Source organism: Zonotrichia albicollis, chromosome 5, assembly GCF_047830755.1.
Source record: "Zonotrichia albicollis isolate bZonAlb1 chromosome 5, bZonAlb1.hap1, whole genome shotgun sequence".
NCBI classification, from domain to species: Eukaryota; Metazoa; Chordata; class Aves; order Passeriformes; family Passerellidae; genus Zonotrichia; species Zonotrichia albicollis.
The window spans coordinates 13,732,705-13,757,208 of NC_133823.1; the positions used below are offsets into that span (position 1 = coordinate 13,732,705).

The window sequence follows — 24,504 nt, forward strand, 5'->3', positions numbered from 1 at the left end:
TACATATATTTCAAAGAAAGATTTTAGGATAGAAGTAAATAAAAAGTTGGAGACTTACTGGGAATCTGGGAATATCAGAGGAGAGACGCTGGGTTTTGTTTCACTTTTGTATGAAGAAGTTGACTGTCTGTTAATGTAAAGCTGTCTCCCACACTTGTTTCCCCTCATAAGTCTTTGAGCATTCCTTGGATTGTATTTGTTCTGCAGCAGAATTGCAGTGTTTTCGCCCTCGTGAAAGGACTGGCAAATTCTCTCTACTCTTTTCTAGTGCTGACCAAACATGCTGGAAGGCATCATATAACATCTATGTAGCAGCAGCAGAGGTAGCCACAAACATAACAGTGTAATGTCCTCATCCCTGCTCCACTCGCCAGCTATTATTTATAGAGAGAAAGAGCATTAACCGAGCACAACGTTCTCACTAATTTAGTCTCACTTCACCATCTGTTACTTCCCATGAGTTGATCCTAATGAGAAACTACTTCAGAACACATCTGAGGACCAGCTGCACCCAGTGAAGTCACCGTAGGAGAGAAATATTCCCCTCCTAATACATCATATTCCAATGTTACAAAGCAGCTCCTTCCCTACCGAAATCCATGGGAACACCGCTGGTAATATGAACACAGCCCAAAGTCACAGCCTCTTGCAGTCATGTTGAGCAAGTATCACACTCAACATTGTTTGTCTGGATAATTAACAATTCTACAAAGTTGGAAGGGCAATGAGAGAGTTACAGACATCATCCGTCCCCCAGGTCTGAGCAGCCTGCTTTCTGGAGCTGCTTCTCCTCCAGTGAGTTCATGGAATGATCACAGAAATTGGAATCTCCCCAGGAATAACATGTGACCACTACCCCTCACCTTTTCCATGCAACTCCTTGTAAAAAGGAGTCTCCATCTTTCTAGGCACCCTTTAAATACTGGAACATGGTGATATAAGGCCTCCCTTAAGCCTTCTTTTCCCAGTGCTGAACAAACCCATCTCTCTCAGCCTTTCCTCATATGGCAGCCTTCCCAGTCCTTTGATCATCTTTGTGGCCCTTCCCTGGAACCCCTCCAGCTTGTCTACATATTTTTGTATTGTGGGTACCAAAACTGAACACAGTATTCCAGGTGTGGCCTGACAAGCAATGAGTAGAACTGGATAATGATCCTTTATCTCTGCTGGTGGGGCATCCCACTGGATCTCTGCCACAGCAGCACTGTTTGCTCATACTGAGCTTGTTGTCCACCAGAACCCCTTAGGCCCTTTCCACAGAGCTGCTTCCCACCAGGCAGCTCACACACAACACAGCCTGTGCTGCACCCCTGGATTATATTTTTTTCAAAGTGCAAGACCTTACACTTGGCCTTGTTGAGCTTCATATGGTCCAGGCAGCCCACTCTTCCAGTCTATCCAGGTCCTCCTGCAGGGTGGGTCTCCCTTCTGAAGTGTCCCCTTCTCCACTCAGTTTGGAATCATTAGCAAGCCTCCCCAGGGTGCACTTGGTCCCATCACACTGATCACTTGTGAGGATATTAAACAGGTTTGGGCCCAATATCCATCCCTTTGGACCCCACTTGTGACAGGTCACCAGCCTCAAGAGGAGCTGTTTACCAGCACCTCCTGGGCGCTTCCAGCCAGCCAGTTCCTCACCCACTGCAAGCACCACTTGTCTAGATCATAATGTGTCTGTCTGTCCAGGAGGAGGCTGTGGAAAACCATTTGGAAATCCCTGCAGAAATCCAGGTGAACAAACAATGTCCAGCCACCTGCCCCACTTGGACTGAGCAGTTCCTTTGCCATAGAAGGTGATCAGCTCTGTCAAGAATAATTTGCCCTTGGTGAATCCATCCTGGCTTTTCCCAATCACCTGCTTCACCTATCTTGTGATAGCTCCTAGGAGGATTCCTTTGGTAACTTTCCCAGGAACTGAAGGGCCTTGTATCACTGATGGGTCTGTAATCTCCTGGATCCTCTGTTAAGCCCTTCTTGTATATCCAGGTGAGTTCAGCCTTCTTGTAGCCTTCTCTGATGTCCTCTGATCTCCAAGATTAGGGAGAGCAGACTCACAATGAAGCCATCCAGCTCTCTCAACACCTTCAAAATGGATATTGTCAAGGCCCATTGATCTGTGGGGTCAAGTTCCTGAAACAGTTCACATGCCAATTCTTCCTCCCCCAACAGTGGTGGGTTTGTGCTTGCACCAATCTGATTGTTGCTCCCAAAGCCTAGGACCCAGCAGTGCTGGTGAGATGGACGTGAAGAAAGTATTGAGAACTTTTCAGTGTTGGTGACTAATTCACCTCTCCTGTTTAAAAGCAAGCCAGTGATGCAAGTATTCAACAGTCAGCCACTCTCCAAAGAGTCAGATGTTGGCTGACAGCATGCATGGAAAGACGAGTGGAAATACTGGCCCACAGCTGCCAAGATTTAGAGTTCACTACTGAACTCGCAACAAGATTGCTACTGCCAAGGCCCTGCAGACAGCTGAACCACATCATAGCAAGTATGCACCATTTTCCATTTGAATTGCTGAGGTTAAAGCTCTCTGTCCTCCTGAGCAAATTCCTTCTGAACATCCACCTAAATCATGTGGTGGTCCCATACAGTGGTGGGAGACACTGCATGGTCAGTTTGGTTCGAAGCCAACCTGTAAGACTGCATATTTTGGTCAAAAGCACATGAGCAAGAACGATGCCCTGGAAAACAGCAGTTGGTTTTTAACTGTTTGAGACAAAAATCCAAGGCGTTGTGCTGTAGGATTCCTTATTACAAATCAGGTTTAGCCTTAATCTTCTCTGTTGCTGTACTTAAGTGAATCAGCTGGGCTTGGGAGTGCACTGAAGAAACCCAGGAAAAAGTTGTGCCACGAGCCTGCAGAGTCCCTGGGTGCACTTGCCCTCCCCAGGGCTCAGAGGAGCAGAGTCTGAATGCAAGTTACCACTGCCTAGATAAGTCACTGCTCCCAGTCAAAGTTATGCTAGCAATAGCCTCCTGCCTTCCCTGGAATTCATAAAAAAGGCAAAAAAATCTCCTTCTGTTTCCTTTGTTGCCTCCCAATTCTGTTCTCTGTGGCACCAGGGAATATTTAGAGCAGTATTTTGTAAACAGCACGTGTTCCAGTGGCTGGCGCGGCACTGGCCCAGCACTGTGGGGCCGCGTTCCTCACATTTTTGGACACTGGCGGACACCAGGGCTGCCTGGGCAGGGAGCAGCTGTGTGTGTAGGTGGGCAGGGAACAAGGGAGGGACAGCAAGATGGGAAACGCAGCAACTCTGCAGCCTGCAAATGTCATGGTCCTGACTGCAGCTCCCTGAATCCAGACTGTTCAACAAGTCTTCCTTTTGTGCCAGCTGGCTGAGGTGAGGGAAGCTGTTTTGCCAGACATTTTACTTTCTTCCCAAGTACCATGAGAAGCAATAAATTCAATTTCTTAACTGACAAAACCAACTGCTTAGGGATTTCTGCTCTGCCTCTAAGGTTTGGGATCTGCCATTTAAAGTATCCACTACACATCCCACTCCAAAGATTCCTCCTTATTCCTGAAGAGACTTCAACTTTGCATACTGGGATAATTTTTAATACTTCATGCGACTTCAGAACAAAATCCTTTCCTTCACAATGTGTGCTTAAATGGGATTTGAGCCTCTACTTCTCTTAATTTTTAGTAGTTTATGGCAGGTTTTCAGAGGTGCCAGCTGGGCTACACCCATACAAAATGGGAGTAACACCCAGAAATGTGAATTAAGGATCATATGCTAATGTAAATTTAGCTGCTGGGCATATCCCTTGTGTTTTATGGATGTGTTTAACAATATGACCATAAATATATTAAAGAAGGAGGTATGGAGGAAGACAGCTATGCAGTGTAGGTACTTGCAGAACACTACAAGGGGAATCTTTGAAGTACCCATAAATCCCCAACTGCTTAGGGAATTCAGTGTGACAAGAACACTTGGGGTCCTTTGTTAAAAGTGCCTAGAACATGTGAGGATGTCCAGATTTCGATCTGCCCTCCACTTTATCAGCAGTCTCTGGCTGTCAATAAAATAATCTCTGCTGAAAGCAAATCTGTCAGCTTGTCCCTCAGCATTACTAAAGGCAGCATTACAGCAACAGGCATTACTAGACAGCCCTAGGAGAAGCTGAACTGTCCTTTCCGTCGTTCTGCTGGATAAAATCGCTGTACACATTTCATAGACAGGTGAAAAGTCAGTCACACACACAACCATAAGAGCAAAGAGGACGTTACAATCACAGAAATTATTTCCTCTGTGATACAGATGCAGCATCTGGTTTTGCATATCCCAGCACAAGAATAAATTTTCCAGAGTGCTTTCCTCCATTTCCTTCCAACTTCACTGCAGTCCAAATACAGTTCAGCTGATATGTAAGAAATTAGTCTTTCTCCATATGTTTGGGTATTTGGGCTTGGAATTGGCTATATTCGTGCAGCCCTTCGGAATGCCCAAATAACCCTGAATATCATGCTGAGATCTTCTCATGGAAGCTTCTGTCAGCTGTACCATGCAAAGGGCTCTCAGCTGCACACTATTTAACTTGCCCAGTTACATTTTTGGCTGCTGTTCTGCCTTGCAGCTTAGAGAAACCCTCTCCAAGAGCTAGGTCACAAGAAAAAAATTGCCAGAATATGCTGTTTTTCAAAGAACCTGTTCCTAAGGGGAATGGGAGATAGGAGAAACATTAGCAGGTCTGGAAGAAAACATCAGAAAAAAATTACAGTGAAATTATAATCCATAAGGACAACATATTTGCTATCTTCCCCTTAAATCTGGTTGTTACATTTGGAATGAACAGGTTCATAAACACAGATGCATCCACAAATTGCCCTTCAGATATTCACTCCCTTTCAGTTTTGATGCTGGAAAAATATGGTGTTTGTGTGAGGCATCTGTCTGCTTGACATAAGCAAACACCAGCTGTTACTTCCTTGGTTTATGAAAAGAAGGAGTAAATAAAAATTTATTAATTAAACATGGAATTCAGAAAGCTCAAATGTGGATTCAAGACTTATTACACAATCATGTCAACTTTCAGTCAAGGAGAGCACACGGGACCTGTGTCTCCCTCTGTATCACGGTGAAATGCGGTGACAGCAACATCTTGCTTTCAAATCCAGAGAGGAAGTCAAAAAATAAGCAGAGGTTCTGAAGGTGAACGTGGTTTTGAGGTTTCACCATGGAAAACAACCCTCCACGTGAGCCAGAAAAGCACATTATTTGCTCTTACATGGCAAACAAAACTTCTCAAACTCTTAGCCCTTGAGAACCAGACAGCACATCCGCTGGATCTGCTTCCCAGCAATTTTTCCAACAGCTCAGTGACACATGCACCAGGGAGGTACAGTTCATCTGCAGCACCAGTTATGAATCCAGCTCTTAAAGCTGCTTCCTCCTGGGGCATCAGTTCAAACACAGCCCTAGTCTGAGATTACCGAAACTTGCCACAGCCTGACACCTGTAAATCAGCTCCAATGAAATGAGACTGGCTTCACTCCCATGGCTGCTGGAGAAGCATCCCAATAAAAACGACTGTAATAGTAGCACCTCTGATGTCAAGCTCACTTAAAGAGGCTTTGTCTTTATAGATCATATGTGACCTTCAAAGACCCTACAAAAAACTGACTTATAGCTGTAATTTATAAAATATTAATAATACACAAATCACACATATGGACTCCAGTAGTTTTCCTAGGTTACAGCATCAATTCTGTGAGAGACCTGTCTTATCCTGTGTAATGTGGGCTCTGTCAGGAGATCGCTGTTCCTTTCCATAAATTTATGTTTATTCCAAAGGTTCTGGGAGAGGATAGCAAGGACAGGGCAAGAATTAGCTGTGCACCACCATTTCACAACTCACACTCAGAGAAGCACATCAGCTACAACTTGGCAGCTAGGATCAGTATATTTTTCCATAAACACAGACTCAACAGCAAGCTGGAAGGTAAAGACAAGTTTCTGCGCTTTGCATTGCTTTAACTATGAGAAAGGATCAAGGGAAAACACAGGAAGAAGGCAGAAATCTTGCTTCTGTCCACAGAGGCTTTTGTGCAGTTCATAAGCTGAGACAAAAAAAGAGTAGTGAAAACTCATTTTCCATATCCCACATAGGTAAATCCTAAAATAATAAATGTCTACTAGGTATAATTGTTGTCTTCCAGGGACCAAGACAAGAGAATAGTTTTTCTTATGGCCAATGATAATAAAATATATTTGAGAAGGCAGTTACATAAACACATTATTCCTCTAGCTACACAGCAAAATGAATGTATTATAGAATCATAGAATGGTTTGGAAGGGACCTTAAAGACCACCTAGTTCCAATTGCCCTGCCATGGGCAGAGACACCTCTCATGAGGCCAGGTAGTTCAGAGTGGTATCCCTCCCCTGGTCTCACTCCTGTGCTGGGGACCAAAGAGCTGAATATGTAATGGGGCAACAGTGAAATATCTAAAACAGACCTGAGAGGCAGCTCCAGGAACAGAAATGTAGTGTATTTGTTCCCTGTTTGTTGCCACTACTCACTCCATCACTAACAAGGCTAAAAATAAATAACAGATTTGCCTTTCCCAGGGTAGAGGTGTTCTCAGCAGATGCTCCTGCTCTGAAGTGAGAGCAGGGTATTGCCATGAGCTTAGTTCCAATTTGGCTTGCTCAGCTGCAGTATGGAGTGGCCATCCCTAGGGAATCCTGGAATCTACCACTCCACACAGCCTCCTACCTGAGCAGCCCATTTTTGCTGGCTGTTGGAGCTGAGCTGTCACACTCCCTGCACAACTTTTGGCAGCTAATAAAAAACCCTTAATTTCTTGGTCAGTCCAGGCTAGACAAGAAACAAGTCACGAGTATCTTCCAAAGGGCAGGATCAAAACATGCTGAGAGCAGAGCCCTGTCAGAAAACATCCAGGCTTGCTGCCAGCACTTCATGAAGGATCTATATTACACCCAAACAGAGGCCTGGGGATAGATTCACTGCTCCAGTGATATTTATGAGCTTTTTACTCTGACAGAGCTCATTAGAGCATTCCCCCATGTCCTGCTCCCCTGACCTGTGCAGCAGGTTCACTGCAATCCTGATGTCTGTGGAACACAAGATGCAGTTTTGCCTCATCCTCTGGGAAACAAGAATGTGATTTCTGAGACTGTAATCACTACCCTTATAGCAACCCAATATAGTTCCATGGTCTTACACTGTTTAGATGACCTTTTCCTATACTTCCTACAATTGCACACTTTTCAAAGGAGATTAAAGCACATTTGGTTTTCCCTTTACAAACATATCATCCTTAGGGAGCACTAAGAAATTAAACACCCTGATGCATGCTACATCCTAAATGCATCTGTGTCAATTATAAGCACTCTGAGGAACTAAGCCAAATCAACCCCAGCTGGACCATTCTCCCCAGGTGAAACACATGCACACAGAAAATCCACAAGCCTTGGTTCAGGTGTTCTGTATGCATCTATATACTACACACTTGCACAGCAGGAGTCACAACTGTTCAGTAACATCTGGAAGCAGCCAGTACTATTTACTGAAGGATAAATAATCAAAATGTTTCCAACCAGTACAGTTGTAGAGTGGCAACCTTCAGACACAGTGTGACTCACAGGATATGTGATGTCCTGCAAAAGTCCTTTCAAAAGCTTCAAGTGGAGTAAGAGGACTTCAAAAGCATACAGGAATTTCTCATTAATACTATAAATGCAGCATGTTCCAAACCGCAGATGTGCATTCACTGTCCCATATTTTGTGTATCCTTCTCCCTGTTCCTTTATACCTACATCGGGTATCAGGACTCCTTTGTTTGATGCCTGTATTGATTTTTCTTTAAAGCCTATCCAGACAAAATGTGTACACAGACATGGCATTACAGCCAGACTAACAGCACTTACAAATGTCCTTCCCCATACTAAATGAGCTACAATCTGACATCATCAGGATTTGCAAACACACCTGTCTCAGCTGACATGCTTCCTTCAAACTGTGATTACACAAAAATGGGGATGAAAACCAATGCAAGTCATGGGCATTTGTCAGGAAGCTTGTTGTCTCTTGGATAAAAGATGGCTTAACTGGTCAAAGACAATCCTTGTCATCTTGTACTCCAGAGAAACCAGATAAATAAAAACTAAAGTACAAATTATAAAGTTTTTCAAGTGTCATTATCTTGAAGAGGGAGAGTCAAGCTGTTTTTCTGCACTCTACCCAGACCACTGAATTTTATCCATAGCCTCCCATGCAGTTGTTCAGCCATTAAAACCTCTTCCAGTCCTGACAAATCCTTTCCTTTAGATTCCTGAAACATTGGAGACAGCATCCTGCAGCTAAAAAGGCAGAAAAGCAGCATTTAGCAGCAGTACTTTTAGCATTGGCTCACATGTTGCAGCAGAAAGATTATCTCACTCAGAGATGAGAGAGTATTGGCAGACAGGTAAGTATTTACCTGAACTCCAACAGGTTCATCTGTTCACCAGATACTCAGTTTTGTATAAAGGGGAGCCCAGTTGAAGTAACACACCAGCCACACTCCACCTGCTACTTCAGCAGAAACCAGCTGCTGCATGAAAAACTTGGATGAGCACATTTCAAAAGCTTAAAGAAAATTGATTCTGGATTAAAATTATCAACTGATTTCCCTCTTGGCCTTCCTGGGAATTGAGCCTGTCTACACAATTAAACTGTGTAAAGATTTTCTCTGAAGCTGTAAAAGCCTTTTATTTATAACAGCATCTCATCATAATAAACACCCTGCTCCAATCTATTACAAGTTGAAGGGATGACAAATACTACAGTGTAAGCTGAATGCACTCAGCACATTAGGCATCTAAAGCACTGCAAAATTTGACTTATCAATTTCCACCTTAATTAAGAGCAATCTTCTCTTGAACTGACTACTTTGTACGAACCCAGCGACACACTGCCAGCAGGGATGAATCTATGAATAGTTGTGGGGGTTTTAAAGCACATCTTAAAGGTTTCTTAATCTGTAACCCATCCTGACTACCTATTGACTGAAGTTTAGTTATGACAAATAAGTAATTTTTATGCTCCTATTATCTGAAATCTACAGTAGCAGCTGTGGCCAGGACTAAGTAGCAAAGTGTTAGTAAAACCAGACCGAACTGCAAAACCAAAACTGTAAAACAAAAGTTATGCAGCTCAGAAGTGAGATGCTGCAATACACATCTTGTTACACATACTTAGAGCCTGACACCTTGCCTTAGGAACCCCAGAGCTCTAGGGTCAGTGTATCCTCCCAAAAATAACTGGGGCAGTGCTGAATATACCCTAAATCTAAGAAGCTGCAGAGAGAATTGCAAATATAACCCACCCAGATGGCACAATGTTATCAAAGTTTAACACGTCAATCTGCAGATTTAATTAAAGCCTTTTCATCTCCATGGTTAATGGCAGGTCTGTACAGCAGAAATGGCACCAGAACAGATGTTAGCAAATTTGTCAAAGCTGCAGGATGGTTGCTCTGGCTTTAGTGTCTTTTGGAGGACTACTCTATTTACATTCCTACTGATCTCTCATGTCAAATCTGGTAAATATTACCTCTACTTTGGCTGCTCTACAGGAAGGCATAAGCCAAGTTTCTTGGTTAAAGTCATCTGCTTTGGGAAAATACCATATAATTACAGGGCTTTTTTAAGATTTCAGGGGAAAAACCTTTAAATGATGGAAAGCTTGCCTTAATTTGAAATAGGCCTTCCTCCATATTTTCTTCTGTCTTATCTGCTCAGGATTCCCTTGACAAACCACAGCTGTGATTTAAGACAGGAAAAATGTACTTGGAGAACGGCTTGGCCACTCAAGGGAAGTCCTGTATCATAATCCACATTTTGGTGGCATCAGGAGTGCCCAGGGCACAGTTAAACCTGCAGGTGCACAGGTGAGGAGTCTCAGCATGCATGCTGGCATCCAAGGAGAGGCACAACCCATGGGTGACCCACCTGCCCTGTGCACAGCACATCTGGACGAGGGAGGGCAGAGAAGCCAGCAAGCCTTTGCCCCAGGCACTGAACCACGTTAACGAAACTTTGAAATGCTTGCATTACAAAAAGCAATCCAGTTACCACTGAGGGCAAAGTAATTGCCTGCAATGTCAAAGGGAGGGCACAGCTGTTTAAAGCCAATGTGACCCTATATTCAGTTTATAGAGCAGGTCATCTGAATTATGTAAGAAAATAGTACATTTTGATGGGGTAATAGTTTCTTTTCCAGTTAGGGAAGTTCCACTTCCAAAGGCTATAATATGCAATGGATCAGAGTGAACAGTTTGATCTCAAAATACTGCTCAAAGAGGCACAGGCACACAGGAATGCTGCAGGGTCAGCCACACAATGGAGAAGGGCAAAGGGCTTTCAAAAGAAACAGCAAGCCCTGTCAACAGAGGCAGCATGCAGGAGCACAGCCCTCTCCTACCAGAGATCTGCCTCTCTGAACAAAAACCAGTCCAGGCTGAGCAAGCAAGTTTGCTCGTTTGTGTGATTCTAAGCAAATGCCCTCTGAATCAAAGATGCTCCAAGATAATGAGAGCAACTACAGTTCATGAAAGCAGCATTAACAGAGATATTCCCTGTCTTCCACTGGAATTGCTCACAGAGCTTTTCAAGCTCAGTTACCATCACTTCAGTTTATCAATATGCAAATTAGAGCAATTAGTCAGTAAGTGGCTCACTTTATTAAGTGCATATTAAAAGATAATCAGAGGTTGGAAAACAACCTGGGTCCAAGCTAAGGTGATTCACAAGCTGTAAATATGAAGTTATGCTTTAGAGCACAAGGGAAGGTGCAAAAAGAAGGATCAAAAGGAAAAGGAACTTCAGCACCTTTCAAGGATCAAAACCTGAAAAGGAACTTCAGCACCTTTCAACATTACTGATCCTGCAAAACTCATTTATGAAATTACTGTACAACTTTTTTTTTTCCTTTTACACCCTCCTGGGACCATACTTAGCTGGAAACCAGCAAATGCCAAATCATTTGACGTTATTTCAGCATGACTTGCACAGAACTACAAAGTGAGCAGCCTCCTTTTGAAGGTTCTCCCAGACGGGGGTTTTAAGACCCTGCTTGCCATCAGAGCTGCCTTGGCTTGGTCCTGGCCTCCCTTCCCTTCAGCAGGTAGAGTCTGCCATGCCCACAACACCAGGGGAGAGGATATCACCTAGTAGTTCATACAAGGAAGCACATAGTGCATGTAGTTCAGGAGCTAGAGGAGATTTCTTTTCAGCCCAGGAAATGTTTCATCCTGAGGGAGCCTGGAGATGAGCTGTGCACAGGCAGGTGGATTAAAATGCAGAAAAGCAGCACTAAAAGGCTGGTCCAGCCCTGCTCTACCACCCCAAGGGAGCAGTTCAGTGCTGGGGATCCACAAATCACATTACTCTGCCATGATGGATCCTCCAGTTGTGCCCCATAAGCACAGTATTTTTTTTTTTTTTTGTTCTGCTCAAAGGTAATGTCCTAAGGACCAACATAAAGGGAATGAACATGAAGGAGGTTCCCCACTGAATTAGGCACTGGCTGTTTGTGCATAATTTCACCAGGACTTACTCCTTCTTTATTAAGCACTTATTCTTAGCTACTTTACAACAAAATCCCACTGTGCTCTGCTCTTAGAGAAGATGAAGTACCTCTCTGCAGGAGAAAAGGAGGTAATGCTGAAATGTGCACATCTCTCTTAAGAAAGTGGGTAAATTATTCCTTCAACTTTACTGAATGCATCTGTGCACTTCTGCCTCAGAAAACTAACACCCTGTGCAATCACTTATTTTCTACTTGCTTCTTAGCATAAATGGGTATAAATGTTTCATAAACCATAAATGTTTCAAGAAAAAGATAAATGGTGAGCAATTACAAATGTAATCTTCCCCCACTTTAATATGGCATCTATTTGCACTTAGGGCAGATGGATCACCTGAAACTATTCATTTGTATAGTGGCATGGTGAGTACCATGGGTACTGGGTAACAAGAACCCAGCTTTGCTCCCTGTTGTTTCAAAAATACTCTTAAGTTATTATTTGTTTGCTAATTTAATAATAAAGATAATTCTAAGTAGATGTGCACCCTGTTGTCTTAGCTTTGATCTAGGGGCACTCATCTCAATCGAAGCCTGTTAACAGAGAAATTACCCTTGCAGGGAAATAGCTGAGCAGCAATTTTTTTCATAATGTATAATAACTGGGGATCATCAAGGAAGATGTGAGTGTAGGGAAGCACATGCTACAGCTGTAATTAAAATGAACTGGGATTATTATGGTGTTGTTTTGATCTTGTATGGAATATGCAAATGCCCTGGGGGTTTCTAACATAGAACTGTTGCTGTAAAAGCCACTTGTACCTTCCCTCAGAACACTCCTGGGCCAGGCCCACAGTTACCACAAATCTCATCTCTCACCTGCTTTATGCTGGACAAGGGAAGGAAATAGAATACATTCAAAGGCTTGATCTTCATTTGTTTGGGGTTTTTTTTACTACTTCAATGGGTGTTAACTAATTTATATTACTAAGGGCCTTTTTTCCTTAATTGGAAACTCATTCAAACACTTTCTTTAACTCTGGGAAAAAGATTTCCAATAAGAGTTTTAGAAAGCTCAAGTTGACCTCATTTACTTTAAGGGAGGAAAAAATAAAGAAGAAAAGTCAATACAGGACAGAGTAATCTCTCAGGGACATCTTGTTTTACTTCTCAGAACAAACAGGCACATCCCCACACCACTGAAAGAAGTCAGGCCACTTTTCCTACGTTTTTTGTTTCTCTGGTACATGTGCTCTGGAGGAACAAGACATCTGCTGAACTTTGGGGTTTAGAGGCTGCTCAGCTGTACAGTGCTCTGATTATGCAGTCAACTCCTTTGGGAGCCAGCAGGCTACTGAATTTTCAGTACATATATATATATGTGTGTGTGTGTGTGCATATGCTGCAATGTGAATGTGCAGAGACAATCTCAACTGCAATCTACTGCATTATTAAAATAGCCCCCAGCAAAGCTACTATTTCTATTAAAAATAATGTCTGGTATGATTAAAAAAACCCACTGCTGTTCACAATTCCCACTGTCACTTAAACCTGCTTTTCTTCCAATTTAGCCACTGAAGCTTGCTTGAGGCAGCCTGCTCCCTTACAGCAATGCTGTCAGCACACTTGGGTTGTACCTGCTGGTAACAAGAAATCTGTACCTGTGGCACTTCTGAAAGGCCTATAGAGATATCTTTTGTTCATGCCAAGTTTTGAATGTGTTGTTCTTCTGCAATCAAAGTACGAAAGCAGCAGTTGGGTTTGCTATGACACTGCCCTCCCAATCTGAGCAGTAAGGCCTTCAGGGAAAAAAAAAAAGAATATTGCTCCCAGATGAGTGAGCACAGTTCTACCAAAAAAAAAAGGCAAACTAGCAATGGGAGGGAGAACATGGAAAACAGTTAAGGAAGCGATGTCAAATCACTCAGTATTTGATGTAACATTCATTACTTTCACAGATGCGATTTTTGACAGCTGGAATTCCAAGATTCAGCAATTTTAGTGGAAAGAATTTGTAACAAGTCATGGGAACTGCTGGATTTGCAGCAACTAAACACAGGCATGGGAAAAGATGTTATGCTATGCAGTATCAGGGAATTAAAGGTATGGTGCTAATATTAGGCTTCAAATGAAAATCTTTTGTGAAGCCTCCAGCAAATGGAAGACATATGAGAAAAAAGCCATCTCCTTCCCTCTTTGAAGAGGTGTATGTATGTCCCTAAAAAAATAGTTGTGTCAACTGCCCATCATAATCCGTAACTCAATTTGTTTATTATTTCAAAGCAGCCTAAGTTTCTGATTTTCTCCAGGATATTTATGCTACAGGAAGCTTACAACATCTCTTGAGATCTGAGCATTTACTGTTAATGGTTTAAATCAAACCTAGTGGCAGCTGCTGATCACTCAGAAATACTGCCATTACAGCTTACAGTATTTCCCACAGCAGTACAAAATATTGTTCTTTCTTCTGAGGCAACTTTAACTCTATCTTTTAATTTCTATTATTCCATTAAGTGATGAGATACAACAGTTGGACTTTACCAGCTGACTGGAAGTACAGCAACACATAAGGTGCATTCTAGCATCCTAAAATGCCTGTGCTAACTTACAAAATACTGCACAAGGACATCAGTAGCAGCAGGGAGCAGAGGATGGCACAGCTTCTGGAATCAGCTAGAAAAAAAGAGTATTATTATGCTAAGCTCTCAGAAAAGTGGATCCTGGTGGGCCAACATAAAGAAAAACAGTGATCAGCCACAGTCTCCCAAGAAAGGGAAGGAACAATAGGAGAGAGCCCTAGTTTTCACATGCATATGCAATAACCCCTTGTGATCTACAAATGTCTGATTAGCTGAAATGACAACAAGCTGTGAGCCCTCCAGCTGGTATTTGTGACTGAAGTTTAATGAACCAGTGCTGAACCAAAAAACAAGAGCCAGGGAAACAACAAAAACATAATATAAAAAAATATAGAAACAAAAATCAAGTTAGCATTGTTGCAATTTCCAAATGACTAGGTCATGATGAGTAGGAAATGAGATTAATATGTGGTTGTGCAAAGGTTAAGGGACTTCTCTTCCCACACTTGAAGGGGAAAAAAAGAAACTGAAAAGATTTTTCCAGGTCAGGGTTTGTTTAGAGTTAGTAGGATTAAAGGTTGAAGGTTTATGGGAAAAAATGTGCCTCCAAGTGGAAAACTTCCCCCTTTTTTGGGCCACTTTAGTATGGCCTGCCATGGCTGCATCTATGACAACTGAAGAGCTAAAGCAATTCTAGGAACTGACAGGCCAGAAGGCAGAGCCTAGCACTGTCCCTGATCTGCATCTTCATTAACTTGGGAAAAATACTGCATTTATTGCATGCACTACAAGAGGCACTCAGGTTTTTGGGTTTTGACTTGTTTTTTTTCAATCTTGTGCTCTGTAATCCCATCACATACAGATTCATGCACTGTGCAACTCCCCTGGTGCAGCCAGCAGAGACCTCCATGTAACTTATCCCCCTACCCCACCCCAGTTTTTCTGTACATGAGCCAGGTGTGTGAGGGGAAAAAAAAAGCACTGACTCGGAAACCAAGATCATCTTTTCCTGAGAGGCAACTCAGCATAGCAACTCCATAACTGTAATTATTAACAACTCAACCTCCTGGACATGTGCAAGGCATTACATCCCTCTTCAAAACTCCCTTTTACACGCATATCTTAATTAGAATGTGATTTTATAGATGCATATACAGAGGCAGCATTATAAAGCACAAACTCTTTCCATCTCAGAGAACTGTATTTTTGGTTTTGTTGTTTTTACCTACAAAAGGACAGGAGGACAGGAGACCAGCCCTACACGAGATTGTTAAGTAGTGTCTGCACCTTGAAACAATTCAACCATCCCAAGCAGAGAACACTTGGGAACCTCTGTGACCTCAAACGAAATTTCCGAGTACCATGGCCAAAATAAGAAGAGCTACAGATCACAGGGGAAATACTCCTAAACATACTAAGCACTGACTACTCTGTCCCCAAGGATTCCGAGTCTTAAAAGCCTGTGCTGTCCTGCTGGGAACTCATGTCACATTCACAAGGCACTGCTGGTAACACTGAGCTGTCACGTCTGATCCGGTCAGTATGACAAAAATATCCCCTCTTCCCAAAATGCAGCAAAGAGGAGGAGCACCAGTCCAAACTGCAGGCACTCCTTTCCCTGACCTCTGTGGCAGACATGCATGCACACAGCCATGGCATTTCCCAGAGGGAGCGAAGGGGAGCGCTGCCTGTGGCATTCCCAGACAGCTCAGGGACATTCATCAGATCATTACCCACAAATCGGTTTCCTTCTCAGGCCAGGGCTGACTCACACTTTTCAGCTTAGGCTGTATGAGCTACACAAGTGTGTGGCATTCTCCTGCAAGGAGCCTTCTGCAAGACTGCAAACGCATTCAGGTTTGTCAGGAAGAGGCTGCAGGCCTTTGGGCATCTGTGGGTCTCCAAAAGCCATTTATTGATCGGGTATCAGCCAATCCTGATCATGGACACACAGCTGAACCTTGGTGACTCACTTCTGACAAAGTCTGCTCCTTGTGTGATATTCTACATAGCACAGATTTACCTGCATTTCCCAGCATTCAAATAACCAAAGGCAGATGTGCACTGTCTGAAGTTCCACTGATAATATAATTTGGTCTTTTAAAGTTTCGTTTTATTATCTCTGTGTTTTCACAGGAAAGAATGAAAAGGTCCTTGTAGCACTGGCAACAAGCTCTTTGTGTACAAAGTTATTCTTGCATCTAAGTAAAATATGAAAGGGTTTCCTCAAAAAAACCCCAAACCCACTGTTAATTCCTCCCAACAGGTGGATGGATACTGTGAAAATGACTTGGCTGATGTCCAACAGCAGCTCATGGAAAAGATTATTCAATTAGTTTTCATGTTAAACCACAGCATGGTGGTTAGACAGAATGCATTTTATAGAGGGCAATTCCGTATCTCTTCCAGAATTAGCCAAGGAAAAATTCCTAGATACTACACAAAGCAAGGTATTTTGCTGTGCATGGAGGGCCTCCAAAAAAGGCTGAATTTGTCCTGTGCAAGACGCAGAGAATTATTTACTGGTGTGATAAATGTGTGCTGATCACCAATATCAGCATTTGGAACCATGTGCCTTGCACACCAGAAGAATTATTAAGTAGTGTCCAAACCAGACTGTGTTTTTAATCACACATTTCACCTCAAGAGAAAATGCAGCATGCAAATTGCAAGGGGGACTCAATAACAGTAGGAAAGGCCAAGAACTGAGAGAGGAGCAGGAAGGTCTGAGAAAAAGGCAGGCAACAGGACAAAGGAGAAGCTGCATCATTATGACATCCTCAGACATCCTAACATAATAAAGCCACATGGTACATTTGCTGTGCTTGCTCAGTGTACCCCCAAAAACTGCCTCCACCCTACAATCATTAGAAACTCAGCAGAGACTCTGCACTAGTGAGGATTTCTGTTTACTTGCTCCTGACTGGAAAACTGCTCTTAGAGCTGGAAGCTGCTGTGCCTTCAAGGAATCCCTTCCATTTGCTGACAGGGTGAAGCATGCAGCCCTGAAGTGACTTACCCTGCTGAGTCCATAAAGCTCCAGGGGTCTCTCAGAACTGTGGCCCTGGCACTGAGGAGCACTGAGTGCTGTGCCTGCACAGCCCTGATTTGCCCAGGCATCACACAGATCCCTGTGCAGCTCCATCTGTCCAGCCCAGCAGAGGCCAGGCCTCGTGCTGACTGAGCTGCAGACTGCATTCCTCAGCTCCCAGACCTATGCTGTTTGTTTTTCATCAGAAGCAACAGCCTAAAGCAATGGAAACTGTGGGAATTAGCTGCACTGTGTGAAAACGCCATTTACAGTACTTCAGTGTTCAGGCCCCTCAGACAATATAAATTCCTCCCATATGGATGCCTGTTGCTGGCTAGCCCCAGCTGGGGCAGGGCACAAATCCAGAAGGATCCCTGGAAGCACTGAAGCCACGTGAGCAGGCTGTCCCCCTGAATGCAGATAGGAATTCGCTCCCTTCTGAAGCTAAAAAGGGTAAGTCAGAGCAGAAAGGAGGAAGGCACCGAGCTGGTGTGATGCTGTGGGATTCAGGCTACTTGGCGGGAACAAAATAAACACGAAGCAATTATATTGGTACAAAAAAATAGTGTGCATCTCCTTTGCCTTATCCCTATGCAGCATAATTTTTTGTTTACTACCCATGGTATCAAAAATCTGCTCTAAAAGCAGTCAGCAATACTCAAATGCTCACCAAGGAACAGGGTGGGGAAGCTTATTTCTGTCTCTCTTCCCTTCTTCTGTACCCTCCCCTCTAGTCTATGCCCCTTTCATCTCCTCAGGGCTGAAAAGAGGCAGCTCCCTCAGCTTGTCCTCTCCTGTCACTGCTCCAGCATCCCCCTGACACTTGAGCACACCAGGGTCTTCCTCACACTGGAGAGCCCAGACTGGAGCAGGCACCTTCCCTTCCCTGCTGACAGCACAGTTGGCTCCCTGGCCCTAGAATGCCCAGCTGATTCCTCCCGGGCTGCCTGCCCACCCTGTCCACCAGGGCAGCATTCCTTGACAGAAATCTGGGCACAAGCTTCTCTACTACAAGAAGAATTCCAGGTATAAATCTGGAGTTTGTGTAAAATCCCTGACTCTCAGAGCACCCTGAAAAAGAGTTATTCTGTATAATGTTTCCTTTTGTTAGCTTCCTGTGGTCAGGATGCCAGTAGGATGTGGTCTGGGAAAGGGGAGATGGATTTGTTCATGCAGACAATAGCTGCCAAGCCAAGTGAGAAGTGCAGAGCCCACAGAAACTCCAGCAGAATGAGCAATGCCTGTGCACACTCCAGGCTGTGCTCACCCAGCCAGCACCAGCCAGGCTGCTTGTGCATTCCCATTAGGAGATTTTCTGGGTTGTAATATTGAATAAATATTTTTCAAGCAACAATGACTAGTTGAAATCCGTTAGCACTGGAGGAAAGGCAGGAATTTCCATCTAAATGTTGGTGTACAGTTCATGTCAGCAGCCTGGGGAGACAACAGCCTTCAGTGGTATTAATCCAATTTCAAAAAGCAATGGGAAAACACTCAGTGCACTGCCCACAGAGGAATTAATGCAGAAGAATTCAGAGACCATCTGACCTTAAAAAATGTAGTGACACATTAAATTACCCACATTTCTACTACTTTCTGCTGTATAATGCCATACTACTTCTGATTTCTAAGACTACTATAGATTTTTAGAATTTATTACTATCTAGCAGTGCTCCAAGTTTTCCTGGATGCAGCAGAAGTGCACACTGATCTTGTGACCTTTTCACAAAACCATTTCATTAAATTGCATCTCTTCATGTCTGCCTTGCACCAGGTGGCATAACAAGAACATTGTAGGCTCAGAATAATTTTAAGTTTTCAAAATTAATGCCAATGAATGTCAGCACATCTTCCAGGCCTTTTCAACATCATTCACGAACAGTTTTGATAGGGGGAAATTAATCAAGTCTCAGACAACTGGCATGTTCCAGGGTTAGGGAACTCCAGGTTGCTAATATTTGGCCATCCTAAATAGAAAATAAAAGAGTGGGGGAAAAAAATTAATGGCAAATGACAACTGAAAGTGGTCTGTAACTTGAAAAGACAAACTATGTCCCCTTTCAACTTCCATCTCAACCACAGGCATCAAGACGTGTAAATCAGTATTTTCTCATCCAAATTTTTCAGAAACAACAGATAAGGCACTATTTTTCTTAATGGCTCATCCAGGAAATGCAGACCAGCAGAACTTCTTGGGTTACAGTGGGCAAAGTAACAGAAGACAAATAAAAACAACAGTTTCAAATTCTTTCCTTCTCCACTAACAGCAGTAGCAGAACAAGGGTAACAGACATTATGCAAATATTTTTGTAAAATCTCCATCAGTCTTCCAGAGAAATTCAGTACTTCAATTTTTTGTGGCCGTGACTTGACTTTACAAAATGTACAGTAGCAAAATGTATCATTTTTACTCGCAATTTCAGCATTTGCACTAAAAACATTATTAGAAGGACTCCATCAATGAGGGTTTCAAAAATGCAGCGGATTGGGCTGATTAGTTACAGTAAGTAGCAAATTGTGATATTTTAATCATCTTTTGCATTCCGGTGGAGGCATATTTTGATGTCTTTAGAAATGTGTATGAACTACTTCTGTCCTCCCACACCACAGGAAACATGAGCTGTGAACACATATCAGGAGACATAACACTATCAGCACAGATGGACAGTTTTATCTCTGCCTCTCTTAAATTCAAGTTATTAACTGCCAATCTTTTCAGACATTAAATGCACAGCTGATGCTCTGGAGACGTTTTAATAGCTTAAAGGAGAAACTATTTCTCTAAACAGGAACTAAGGGGAGTCTGTGTTACCATTTATTTCCCAAGCTTCCTGGCTTCACTGTTTTCTTAAACAGAGTCAATTAATTGAAATAGCAGACCCACAGCAGCATTGTCTCCCCATTTCTGAGAATTTTAACTGGTACTGTTTCAGTCACTGATGCTTCAAGAACAGAAGAAAGACTGTATTTTCAATATGTTTATTACATTTTTGGATGTGGAAAGTAAACCATTTCACACTGGCAGTTTTATAGATAATTCAACCTCCCACCTTGGCTTGCTCTGTGTTGATTCTGAGTTCTCCAGCAAGCTACATTACTTCCCAAGTTTTAGGTCCTGGGCTTCCAATTACAAGAGTGGGCTTTTCCTGGCTTTTGCAATTTCCTTGCTTCTTCTGGGAAGAAGTGCCCATTCCACGCTGACCCACCTCTAACAGACTTTTCCATCAGATTTATTAACTCTGTTCTGTCTCTCAGTCTCCATTTGGTGCCTGCAGTATTCTATGTCTGCCATGGGGTTTCAGGTCTTAACAGCAGGCAGGCTTCCCATGTAGGAAAGACTTGGGCAAAAACCGCATCTACGTATCCCTAACACGGATCCATAAAAACCTAAGCATAAAGATCACATTCCTGAAGCATTCCCAAGAACATACCTTGCCCTGGGACATGCTGTCAGAGGGATGATTTCAGCCTCATGTGCTGTATGCAGTCTATCAGTAGCTAAGATGTCTCAGTAGTTTGAAATAGCACCCAGAGCACAAATAGTTGCACCCAGAGCCCAAACCTTCTTGCCCTCTGCAGAAACCTGCTACATTTCACCATCCCAGCCTTAAAATCACCTGTGCTTACAGTTTTGAGCCCAGCGTGGAGCCTCTTCAAGCCACTGCTTGGTCATGCACTCAGCTATTTATAATGGTGCCTTAAAATCAGCTCAGGAAGTGGAAAAGGCAGTGAATAAGTAGGCTATTTTTCTCTTATTTAATCAATCTTTATTAAACCCTTCAATAGATACTTTTAGCTCTTTTATTATGTGAGTCTCAAGAACAAGGCTCAGCAGACTGGAAAATCCCAGCTTACATGGTGTTTTCCTCTCTTCCACACCTTAAGGCAAATCCTTTATTGTTCAGGGTACCTAATGCCCTGGCTGGTGCTAATGCTTCCCTATGCATGGCACACACATCTCAAGGGCTCCACACAGAGCTCACATCCCAGCATCCTGGGGCACAGCTCATGCTTCACAAGCAACCAGGCTGAAGGAAAGTATTGTGCCAGAAAGGAAGGGCTTGTTCCATGCGTGCTACTTGCAGGGAAAACACTTAGGGATCATACCCTTTAATTCCAGGCTTACAACAGGCTTAGCTGGCCACTGCTACAAGGCAGCAGGAAAGGTTATGACTCACAGACAGAAAAAGTGCTTTTATTTTCCAACTTATCCCTGCCTTAGTCTGGCGACACCCAACGATCTTCAGGTTTAATAGAACTGAGTTTTTTAAGTACTGACAGAGAAAGCAGAGCTCCTTCTCCAGGTGTGGGCACAGAGCAGCTGCCCTGCCAAAGCTGCCTTGAGAACTCACAATTTCACACACTGGGAGGGCCTGTTCCTTCATGTGTGACAAATACCACACAGCTCCAACAAGTATCTCAGGGGTTTTGGTAACACACTTCATGGCGTGCACAGCACTCCATGGAATAATCTTTAAAACTGGATGCAGGTTCATATACAAATCATAATGGCTTCCAAGGACCAGTTCCAGATATGGAAAGGCAGCTGCAGGACATGTGCCCTATTTTCCCTCTGAGTCTTTCACTGACTAGAATTAATAAACATGGTAGGATAAAATACCTCAAATTTTAGTTCTCAAAAGAAAAAAATGTATTAATAAATCAAATTATAAATTCCCATTCACATCTACTGTCTTAATAATGCAGCATAAACTCGGATTATCTCTACCACATAAAAGCTTTTACTGGTATGGTTTTACTTTATCAATAAAAAATTGATGAGCTAAGCCTTGTTTTGCCCATGTGTCTGCAACACCAGTCATGCAAACATTCAAGTTTCTGACTGTAGCACGAAACTGTTATCTGCAGGTATATCAAATACCCCATGAATGCAACTTGGCTCACAGTCAAGAGACAATTAAACTTAAAAGGAATTAACTTTCCACCTAGTGATGCTAGTTGAATTTCTCTTTTATTTAGTTTCTGAGTTAATGTAAAACCTTCCAATGGCCTCCAGAAATATCAGCTTTGGGGAACACAAGTGTCCATCTGGCACCAAAGCTTGCAGATATGAATTTTCTCTCCTAGAAATCAAAATATCTTGTCCTAAACCTGAGCTCCCTTAGGAAAACCACCAGTGCTAGAGAGCATTACTACTTCCATTTGTCAAGAAACATTTCTCTTGCAAGAGATCAACCTAACATTTATGTGGCACTGAAGAAAAATATATTCTCCCACGCTACATCTTTAGGCTGCATTCCTACTCTCAGAAAAAAAAATGTCTACTTGGGAGAAATAACAGGCAGACACAGTTGCAAGGACCCAAAAATCAGATAATGGCCTAATAACTATTATGCTATGAAGAATATATTGGAGGTGGAGGTTTTTTCCACTGCTGTCATACATTTTTGCATGTCTAAATAAATGGGGTAATAATTATTTAGAAGGTCAAGCCGTTTCCTACAGTGTAACAAGTGAATAACCATCCACTCTTTCACATGCCAGCAGAAACAGCACTGTCCCTCTGTTTATAAACTCTGGGGGCTTCCTAACAATTGGAACTCAAACCAGCACAAATTTTACCACCAGGGTTTTGAATTCCTTTTCAATCCACCACTTTCTTATTTTATTTCAGAGACTTTAAATTAATAAATGACGCTCTCATGGCTCCCAAGCACGTTCCAACCCCCAAGATAAATGTATCACATACATCCAGAACCACTAACAAGCAAGGAACAACAAGGTCCAAGCAGCATTTGGAATAGGATGGCCACATAAAGTAGGAGGAGGGGGGAAAAAAAGCAGTACCATTTTTTCTCACTATTACACTCCAGCAAACATCCATTCCTGAAGGAGAAATGTGCTTGGTTTTTGCTTCCTATCAGCCTGTGCAATCTGAAATGGGACATGTGCCCCCAGCAGAGCTGCAGAAGGGCCACTCAGCATCACAAGGCAGCAGCGTTTGACCCAAATGAGCTAAGGGGAGCTGGACAGTCTCCAAAGCAGGAAAACCAGGAAATATTAAGAACAGAAGAAGATCCACAAGGGCTGCACAAGTGGGTAGCTGCTTGACAGTAAGTTTCAGCAACAGCACAAAAACTACTTAAATGAGATTCACAGCAATCCCACACACTACATGAGAGGAGCCGAGCGCCCCAGTCACCAGCGGGGATGGTTTGGCTACACTGATGTTCCCAGCAGAAATTAGGAGCAAGAGGAAGAAGGTCCAAGACAAAGAGATGGCCCTGGGAGCAGGGGGCACTGATAGATGGCAGTCAAAAGGCAGCTCCATGAGCTGCAGTGCTCCCAGTTCCTGCTGGATGTCAGCAAGAGCACGGCCCCCCTGCTTGTGAGACTGCAGAGAGCCCCCATTGTATTGAACCACACGTTTTATTCATTTAGCATCCAACAGCAGTCACTTCAAGGTCCAAATGCATGCTTCCAGGATGCATATTTCACCAACTAAGCGTTGGCTCCAACACTCATGAGTCTGAAAACAAAAGCATATACATCTGCTAGAGATTTCTCTACCACTTTTTTCCCAAACGTTGTGCAGTCTTGTTTCCCAGGCAGCGCAGATGGAGAAAGAGGAAGATCTTTAAGACTTCCCTTTAACTTAGACCTTATTCACCCATACACTTCCCCAGCTGAAACTGCCTTCTTCAGAGTTTCTTTGTTATGTCTTCTTCCCTTGGCCCCTCCAGAAAGCAGCTTCTTAAGAGGACCAAGATCCTAAGAGTACTGTACAAACTCAGGGTGGTATCATAATTTACTGCCAACACTTCTCAGAAGCTAGGCATGCTCCCAGATTTTCTTTCCTGTGATTCCCAGAACAAATCCACGGAAAAGCATGCAGGACTTTAGAGACGTCAGGTTGATGCTAAGCTGCCTGCCATTCCTGGAAACACCTTTGCCTGCAGTCTCCCAGTCACTCCATCAGTAATGAAGTGAATCTAATGGCTCTGCCATGACTCGTTGAGCTGATAGGCTGCATTAGCTAGAAAGTACTGAAAGCAGCTGTTTATTTTAGTGCTATTTGAGGCCATTAAGTGGCTACACCACTAAATCATCTGGGAGGGAGGGAAAAAAAAACAGAGTCAGCTCAGAATGGGAAGCATTAGTACATGAATGCCCTTTTCCTTTTTCTTCTGCTTCCTGCCATTAAAGGAACACAAAGTTCATCTTTGGCTGAGCCTCATGGGACATACTGATATGATTTCATAATATGCACAACACTGTCAAATATGTGGCTTGTTTGATATAGGGCAGGACAAAAATATCTGTATTTCCTTATTAGCCCCCCCCAAATTCTGCAATATCAAGGGAAAACATGCAATCACCCTCCTCACCACCACC

The 24,504-nt window shown here is 43.1% G+C and overlaps 1 protein-coding gene across 1 annotated transcript in view; it reads right to left on the bottom strand.

Annotated features, from left to right (window-relative positions):
* ARHGAP24 (Rho GTPase activating protein 24) overlaps positions 1-24,504 on the bottom strand; it is a 192,353-nt gene that overhangs the window by 82,461 nt on the left and 85,388 nt on the right. The gene's annotated exons all lie outside the window — the stretch shown is intronic.